The sequence below is a fragment of the Hipposideros armiger genome, unplaced genomic scaffold, assembly GCF_001890085.2.
Source record: "Hipposideros armiger isolate ML-2016 unplaced genomic scaffold, ASM189008v1 scaffold_359, whole genome shotgun sequence".
NCBI classification, from domain to species: Eukaryota; Metazoa; Chordata; class Mammalia; order Chiroptera; family Hipposideridae; genus Hipposideros; species Hipposideros armiger.
The window spans coordinates 1899627-1909589 of NW_017731709.1; the positions used below are offsets into that span (position 1 = coordinate 1899627).

Sequence of the window (9963 nt, forward strand, 5' to 3'; positions counted from 1 at the left end):
CTACATGGGAAGATTTAAACCATCCAATTTACATAATGAACATTTTATGCCACATTATTTGCACCTGGTTTACAAATTTACTGAGCATTTCACAACAATTATCAATGATTGTACCAAATTGTCAAATATCCCAAAATGACATTTTGTAAGGCAGCTATAAAAAAGATGTGTTTTCCCTTTGGTATTTATTGACAGTTTAATTTGTTGAAATTTATTATGTAAGGAGAACTATTAAAAAAGTAGGTCCTCTTGTTTTCTTATGTTGGTCAGGGAAAGAAAGAAAAAGATAAAAATAAAATATAAAGTTTTAGACCTCTCAAAATAACAACATTTAATACTGTGGCATGAACAAATGTGTACATCTTTTAAAATATATTTATGACAAAAGAAACTGGGAAGTTAGAAAATGCAGGTAAGCAATCAATATACATTTTACATAGTAAATCTCACTGCATAAAAATCTCTGGTAAATTTATTTCTATTACTTTCAGTATTTTATATGGACCTTTATTGTTAGATATAAAGGGATCAAATATACACCCAACTTTGTAATTCTTTCATTTATCAACGTAAGTTTATGCACATAAATATTTCTAGTAAACAATTTACTATTTATATTGCATTTCATTATATCACACTATAATTTGTCTAAACAAAGCTTTGTGTAGATAAGTATAGTAGTTCTAATTTTTCTGTTTGAATGAAGACTCTGATGAGCATCCCAGTAGCTCCATAGAAATGTATATCTTTCCTTGACATAATAATTTGAATGTGAGTCCTTAGGTTAAAAATGAAATCAAATACTCTTTAATTAGAATTGCTAGATTGCTTTTAATAATTTTGCAAAGGAAAAATGTACTTAAAGTTGCTTATTGTTTTTAGCATGCTTGGATCATTTCAGTTTTATATATGTTTTATCATGTTACATGATTAATAAATTAGTACATGTAGATATGTACTGAGAAGCCTTACTGAAACTTTAGTCAAAATCATGTTTTGGAATCTATTGAGTCAGAGGAGATGGTTTACAAGAGATGTTCACAGCAGCATTGCTAAGGTTCTGAAGTATGGTCTCAGATCATTAGGATAAACAACAGTTTCCCTCACATTGAGCAAACATTGGAGTTTGAGATTGAGTTTCAGCTACACATGAAATGTAAAAAGATACTTTGTTGAACATAAATGAACACCAAAGAAATTCCACAAGAAATTAGAGGTTTTCTCATCAAAAATGGTGGAAGAATGAACCAACTACTATTGGTTGGATATCCCATGAATCTGGAGCAGATCAATTTCTGAGATGTTTCCGTCTCTGTGGAATCAGCCCACATTTACAGCTTTCCTCCAACCCCTCATGCTGTTGTGAAGGACACCTTTGATGAACCTGATCTTACTTCTCCAAGCCTACATCAGAATTATGCCTGAAGCCCATCTTAATGCCAGGGGGAAATAAACAGGTTAATTGCAAAAATGAGAACCTACCTTACATCTGTCATTTCTCCTCATAAACCTGAAGCCTAACAGGTGTAACCAGAACTTCCCTTGTTCTGGAACATATGAGAAACACATCCTCTGGATATATTTTGATTCTATTAATTTCAAATCCCCACGCTGTTTCCTCCCTTACCTAGTTTTGTGTTTTGTTTTTGCTCATTAAAAAAGATAGATATCGGGCTGGCCGAGTGGCGCGATAGTTAAGAACTGGCTTGGGACGCCACAGGGCCCCGTTTCAGATCCCACATATGAGGGCCAGTGACACTGCCCTCTACAGCTAAGATGCTGAACAACAGCTCAACCTGGAGCTGGGCTGCCATGAGTCCAGGGTGATGGAGTAGGCTGCAGCCCCTGTGGCAGTGGGTTGCCATGGGCTACCATGTGTAGCCAGCAGCCAGTGTGAGCAGCCAGCAGCCGCAGTGAGCGGCCGTCCAGAAGCCTGCGACTGATCTGCCTCGCCTGGGAGGAGCACAATGATGGTGCCAACTTGGGCCAGTGAAGCAACGTCCTCCACAACTAGACTGAAGAACAAAAGGACAGCAACTTGTCTGTTCCCCTTCCCCCAACTCCCCAGCACTGTTCCCATTCCCCCAATTCCCCAATAAAAAATCTTAAAAAAAAGATAGATATCACTATTTTTTAATAGAAGAAATAAGAGTGACATAGAGCTTTATATATGTCCCTCTCTCATTTCCCTGGAATTCAAAGAATTATTTACCCAAGGTCCCACACAGTGTACTATAAAGGCATAATTGATTATTTGAAACATTTAATACAACCTTTCTCTAAAATTTAAGACCAATATTTGCATAATTAGAGACAATAAATTGTTTTTTAACCATATATTAAAAACACCTGTATACTGAATGACCAACAAGTCTTTGTGGAATTGTTCAGATTAGTTTATTAAAGCATAGCTAGCATTTACTGGGCACCAGATAGGTGTCAGGCATTTTGTTTTGTTCTTTAAGTCACACTCTTAGAGTCACATTGCATTCCTAACATTTAAGCAATATAAGCCCAGCATCTGAATTTGGGAGATCAGAAATCAAAAAATTTGCTGAGCTTCACCTTTTGGGGGAAGGAAAAAAAACCAAAACCAAACCTGTAAAATAACTGATAGTATTAATGATTGCAAATAATCTTGCTAATGACCTTAATGATTGTTTTTGTGTGAACATTAAAATTTGGACAAAATTCACTTATTTTATAGCTGATTCAGAGACTGTGAATTGTGATATTGATCATACCATTGATTTGCTGTCTGGCACTAAGAAAGGTACTTAATAGCTGTCAGTTAATACTTCTGAAAATATGGAGTTGAATGTGCTCATAATACCGTTTTGACAATTTACTGATAAAATGTCAAAATATTCACAAATCAACATATTTTAATAATGTCACTTCATGTATTGCTAACATGAATGTCAATGTGTAATAATATTTAAAAAAAACCTGCTAATTTACCCTTTCTTCCATGATGCCCATCATTTCACAATTGATATAGGATAGAATTTCCTGAAAATATGAAAATCTATCCAAGGTAAAATTAAAAATATATTTAGGTTAAAGTTTTGACTTTTATATGAATGTTTGAGAAAAGTAACTAACATCCATGCTCTGAGAATATATTAAGAATATAATATATCAGATCAAATATAGATAAAAATTAAGTAACACTTAAGAATTTCAAGATAAGATATAACCCCAGAAAGTTAGTCATTACTGATTTTACACTGTATGCACATACACACACGTACATGTACACACACACACACACACACACACACACACACACACACACACTCCACCCCATATTTGAACTTTAGGCTATAATTTCTGACTACATTAATTATTTGGCATAATGACCTGAAAAATAAAGAAATGAACTTTTGAACAGGCATTTATAATAAGCTAAAACATGGGCTTGTTTTTTTCCTCTGTCATAATTTGTTAATTGAAAGAGAGGAAAGAAAGAGAGAAACCACAAAAATGCATTTAGCAACTACTATGAGTCAAGGCCATTCAGTTTATACAACCATGTGGACTAGAAAGCACTTGGGGAAAGATTTTAAGGTGTCTCTGAATAAGTTAGAAAAAGTTAGGGAGGACTTGGGGGCTTTCTGACTGTTGAGCTAACTAATTACACTCACAAGGTGTGAAAATAGTATGTAGTATGATGTACACTCTAGAACAAGTTATTAAGTGCATTGTAAAGGAAAACCCAAGGAGTTTTCCCACAACCAACTCCAACCAAAGCGACGAGTCTAAATACAGAGCTGGAAACTTATACTACAAGAAAACCAAATTGAATTTATTACACTCAATGGAAAATCTTCACTAAGAAAGGTTGATGGTTAACATGGGTTAAGAAACATAAAAACCCAAAAGGGCCAGTGTAAGAGTGTTTATTCAGCACTGTCCAGCTAAGATAGTCCTTGAATCTAGATGATAATCAGTAGTCATTAACGTTGTCACATTGGTGAGCTGGGGTTTTTTTCTTTGGTTTTTCAAGGAGAAGGGATGATTCAATAGTCTTCTCCATGGCTAGGTCAAAACGTTAGTTATTGTTAATTGCTTATTTTTTCCTATGCATTCCCCCTCCCTCCATTTTTACCCAGTACAGTGGTTCCCAAAGTTTTTATGCAAATCCAGCAGGGTCCACTTATTTTACTGTATTTAGACTTTTCTTTTTCTACTTCAATCTCTTTACCACCAAAACAGAGGGCCAGACTTGGAAAATTTAGATCTAATGTAAGCCTTAGTTTTCTTATGTATAAAATGGGGAAAATATTAATAATCGTGACAGCCATAATATATGAACCAATGACTCTAATGTAAAAAGCCACTTATTGATAAGAGAGTATGTTTATTATACACTATTATAGTGATTATAATGATTTCTTACAAAGCAGGTAAACATGTAAGTATATAAACTGTAATACTATATTAAATATAGATATATGTATATTTTTATATAAATAGAAGAGAAAAAGCAAATATCAAAATATTAGCACTACCAGTTTGTATTGGGTTATAGGAAAAGTCATGATGCATGTTTGTGACAGACGGTATTGGTCATTTTTGGAAGTACTAGAGTCATTTGCATCTATGTTATTGCTATGGCATTTGACAGCTGACAGTTCTAGCTTCATTGTAAAAAAAATTAAGCAATTTTATTGAGCTTTGGAGATTTTACAACAAGTTGAAGATGGTAGACAAAATGGTGCATTTTTGCCATATTTTACTGTTTTACTTCCATTAAGAGAAAAACGCGCATCAAGCTTGTGAAAAGTTGCATAAAGTTTATGGTGACAATGCTCTACAAGAACACCAATGCTAATGATGTATCACAAAATTCTGTGCTGGTGATTTGATCTCAATGATGCTCCTAGGTCAGGGAGGCCCACCGAGGTTGATGACGACAAAATAAAGGCACTGATTGAATCAAACCCACGTTACAAGACATGAGAGATTGCAGGAACATTGAACATCCATCATTCAAGCATTCATGACCACCTGAAGAAGCTGGGATACGTAAGCAAGCTCAATATTTGGGTTCTTCATGAACTCAAAGAAGTTCATTTGCCAGTGCGTATAAACATCTGCAATATGCTCATTAAATGTGAGGAAAACGATCCTTTTTTGAAGTGACTGATAACTGATGATGAGAAGTGAATTGTTTACAACAATGTGGTATGAAACGGTCTTAATCCCAACATGATGATTTGCCTCAAATGACATTGGAAGCAGATGTTCATTCATCAGAGGAAGGTTATGCTCTCAGTGTGGTGGGATTTTAAAGGTGTTGAGTTTTTTGAGCTCCTACCAAGGAACCAAACAATCAATTCGAATGTGTACTGTCGGCAATTGGACAGTATGAATGAGTCCATTAACCAGAAATGTCCAGAGCTCGTTAATCTAAAGGATTTGTGTTCCATCGCGACAACGTGAGACCACACACAAGTTTGAACACCCGTCGAAAATTATTGGAGCTTGGATGGGATGTGTTGCCACACCCACCATACTCACTGGACCTTGTGCCATCAGACTTCCACTTGTTTTGCTCTCTTCAAAACTCAATTCAAATGTGGCTGTAGATCAGCACCTTGTTCAATTTTTTTGCAAATAAAGACAGGTCCTTCTATGAATGAGGAATTATAAAGCTTATTGAAAGATGGCAAAAGTTTATCGAACAAAACGGGCAATATATCCTTGATTGATCTTTGTTCTTTATATAAATAAATGGCCTTTGAAAAACATAGACACAATACATCATGACTTTTCTGACAACCCAATAGAAGGTAATACTCCAGAAGTCTAAATCAGAGATCAGCACACAAAAAACGAAGGCCAAATCCAGCTCACTATCTGTTTCTCTGTGAGTTAAGAAGAGTTTTTAGCCCACAACCAAAGAATCTGCCAGGCTCTCGCCTGCACCATATCTGGTTCCTCCAGTGTCACCATGATGAAGAAAGTTGTTCAACAGTTCCAGCTGTAAGCTAGGCTCAACGACGTGAAGGTTCCCCAGGCAGCTGCAGATTTGAAACAATTCTGTCTGCAGAATGCTCAACGTGACCCCCTGCTGACTGGAGTATCTTCAAGTGCAGATCCCTTCAGACCCCAGAAAATCTGTTCTTTTTCGTAGTGAAACTCTTTGGAGGTTTTCTAAACCACTTTTCATGAACCAGTGACTATTCAAAGGAGAACTAAATCTGAAGACTGTACAAAAAGCTTATCCCTATTACATGTGCCATACTATATATAAGCATCTGCTTTTGTCAGTCTTAAATTAATGCCTACCTCTCTGAATTTTCATGAATTTTTATTTCATAAGGGTAATTGTTTTATACACACTGGCAGGAGCATACAATAAAATAGTTGATATAAATAAAGAATAGCCTTTATATTGTTACATGGTTTAAAAGGACAAAAGAAGAAGAATATTTTGTGACATGAGAATATTTTATGATATTAAAATTTTTGTGTCCACAAATAAAGTTTTATTGGAACACAGTCATGCTTGTTCACTTATATATTGTCTATGGCTACTTTTGCTATAACCACCAAGTTGAGTAGTTGAGACAGAGACAATTTGGCCCAGAAAGCCTAAAATGTTTACTTTGTGGAAAACAAATTTGCTAACTCCTGCTCTAGGTAATTTGAATAACTATTTGTGTAAATTTCTGGATTTTTTTCTAAATTTTCCAAACTTAATTGAAATTATTTTTGTAAAATTATACTAATTCTCTAATTACAAATTATTGTAAATCAGTTTTAAAACACCATTATACTCCACTAAATTTGTAACAAAATGATTCTCTAATCTATTACTATTAAAATAGAGTAAATATGAAGGCATTTCACTTTGATCACTTCAATTTAAAAATATTTCAACTGTTACTTTGAAATTTTAAATGAACATTTTAATAAAAGACATTATGTGCACACTTATGTATTTCCTTGCTTATTTGCTTTCTAAGATTGACACAGACAGTTAAAGTTTCCATTGATGGCAATATAAGGCAAAGTTATAAGGTTAAATATTCAAAGTGAGCTCAAGGAATATTATACCTGGTTTGTAGCCAAAAATATCTCTCAAATGTAAGCATCCTAGGAGGATTATCTGTCTACCCTTTCAAATAACAAATGGTTCTTACTGCTATAATTACTGCCTTCCTTCAAAAACTGACCTCCTAGGGAGAATATACTGACTTGAAATAAAAAGTGTATTTGCTCCTGTGAGATAACACAATTGGTTATGGCCTTTAAAGGCACCAATTATAGAAGATTACTCTTGTGTTTGTTCATTCCTAAATAAACCACAAATATATATGTATATATAATCTATATAAATAAAAAGCATATATAGGCATGAACATATATGTGTGCATACATATAACCTTCCTAGAGAATGCCCTTGCACTACTTATCTTCCAAGAGAGGGAAAAGATTTCTCATACTTCTTCAAACAATATCATTTACTAATCATTTATTAATATTCAGTATGCTATATGATATGCAATATAAAGGAAACTCGGGGCCAGCCGAGTGGCTCAGTTGGTTAAGAGCTCGCTCAAGCGTTTGAACTCTGAGCAACAGCGGTTCGAGTCCAGCCCGAGTTGAGCAGCCACTGAGCTGCCAATAGGTAGCAGCATGGCTCAGCTTAAAAAAATAATAAATAAATAAATAAAACTCAAATGTGTATCAATTTTATTTTTAAATATAGAAAGAAGACACCTGAAAAACTAGCAGCTAAACTTCTCAGGCATGTATTATTTTTTAATATTTATGTTTGGTGGAAGAGGTAAAGTAGGGGACCAGGAAGAGGTGTGATTTTAAAAATGTTCCAAGAGCAACCAAATAAATAAAATGGTACACAATGTATTATGCATCAACTTCTCCAAGAGACAGCAATTTCATAGCCTTCGTTTGCCATGTACTCTGCTTCTGTTTTTTAGATTGAGGAATCCAAATATTATACATAATTTTTGCCTTTGCTTATGTTTTTTGAGCTATCTAAAAAGCTTTTATTCATTGCTTTGATGAGCAGCATGTAGTTTAATCATGTTTATTCCGGGGTGGCAAGTGTAAATTGGATTCCAGGAATTTAATTATAGATCATCTTTTGCCTCCTTCTAAGAGTCTAATAGAGAGACTAATTTGATAGCTAGTTGCAGGATTTTATTGAAGAAACTTTCCCAGATGGGATTTCCTGCCCATGCCTCACATATTTCTGTTTCTGCAGTTTGGTCAATGTTAGGATTATTAAATAAATATCAAGAACCTTACATTTAATATTTTGTTCTTTTAAATTTGTGTTTACTTTTTCCCTTGGCTAGACTTTAATATTTTTAGACATAAATAGTCTTTTATTTTAAGTTAACTTATAAAACATCTTCTTGGTTTTGGCAGCAGGTTTGCATGGAAGAGATAAAAATGAAAAATATACATCTAGTAATTTTCCCACATCATTAGAATTATTATGTATGGAAAAGAAAATGAGAACATATTTTTACTATGAGTAATAGACTTATTTAATATCAGACCATGAGTACTTCTTATGAACCAATTTTAATGTCATGGGTTATTTTTAGATTTGGAACAAATAAGCAATCCCTATTTAGCTGTGGAAGGACCACTGTGAAGCTGAATGTGCTATGGGGAGTTCCAGGGAAACGGACTTATGTAATATTTCTTCTTATTTGAACAGGTATTTTTTTTCAGAGTTATCCTTGATAAAACGTTGTCTGTCCACCTCAGTTTACTGATGTTTCCTTCTTATTATAAGAATGGAAAGAAGCAAGCAAATATTAAAAACACAGATAGCTGAAGAATGACACAGATTTGAATAAAGTTTAACGACATTAACCCCATGATGGCAAATGCTGTGGGAGCCAAGTCTGAATCCCTGGATTCCTCTTACAATTTCTCTGCACTTAACCATCATCTTCCTCAAGCTTTCCTCTTACCATACTTGGGGCCGTCATTAGATGCTCTTGGCCATTAGAGCTGCTAGATTTTCAAGAAAAGTCAGAATTTCCTGAGAACTCTGTGACCTTGGAGACGGCATGTGGCTAATGATTGATGTGTGAGGTGGATTCTATTTTAACCTCCAGAGTTCTCTAACAGACCAGGCAGAAGCTGGACATTACCTAAAATCACATCCTTGTTTGGCTTTCTCCCTTTTCCCAGTCTGTTTTCCTCACTCCATTACTAATTTCTTTCAGAGAAGTCATTTATACTCAAATACTTGGGTCCAATTTTGGGAGAACCCAACATTAAAACATACACTCACACCACATATAAGACCGTTTTTCTGTGAAAGTCACTAATGGTAAGACAATGTGCATTTTCACAATTAGGTCTATGGTTGGTTGAAAAGAGATACCCATCATTTAAAATGTTTCCAGATGAGTCTGGTAAGACATCTACGGTCAGGGAAGCTCTACAAGTACTTTTTATTTTGCATACCTACCCATATTAATGAAAAAGAGCTGCCTGGAATTAATGTAGAGGATGATGGATTAAAAATATTTTGTTTCTCAATTAAACACTATGAATCCTGGCATATAATGAAAGCTTAATAAAATATGGTCCAAATATCTGCCAAATAAAGATAACAACGGCAAGAAGGAAATAAATTCCATTTGCTTTACAATGATTTGGTAATACTGTCTGATGAATTTGTTTGTTTGTTTAAACAAAGTAAGTAGGTATGCTTCATTCTCTTCATTATTAAAATAAGCCTATGTTCGGTTTTCCTGTAAACTCTATTTTCAGAGAGAATCCCACTTATAAATACAGTACAATTGCCTCCTGACAAGTACCCATTTATGGCACCAGGAGAGAAGGCCCAAAGTAATCTTCCTGTATACCTATGACCACCTAATTAAAGAGAATTATCAACAGATTAACTATGTTTCTAATTTTCATATAAACTAAAACTATATCATGGTAGGGGGAAGA

The 9963-nt window shown here is 34.5% G+C and overlaps 1 pseudogene; it reads left to right on the forward strand.

The window, feature by feature from the left end:
• Positions 1–378: 378 nt before the first annotated feature.
• LOC109392969 (guanine nucleotide-binding protein G(I)/G(S)/G(O) subunit gamma-5 pseudogene) lies at positions 379–6142 on the forward strand (annotated as a pseudogene).
• Positions 6143–9963: the final 3821 nt, after the last annotated feature.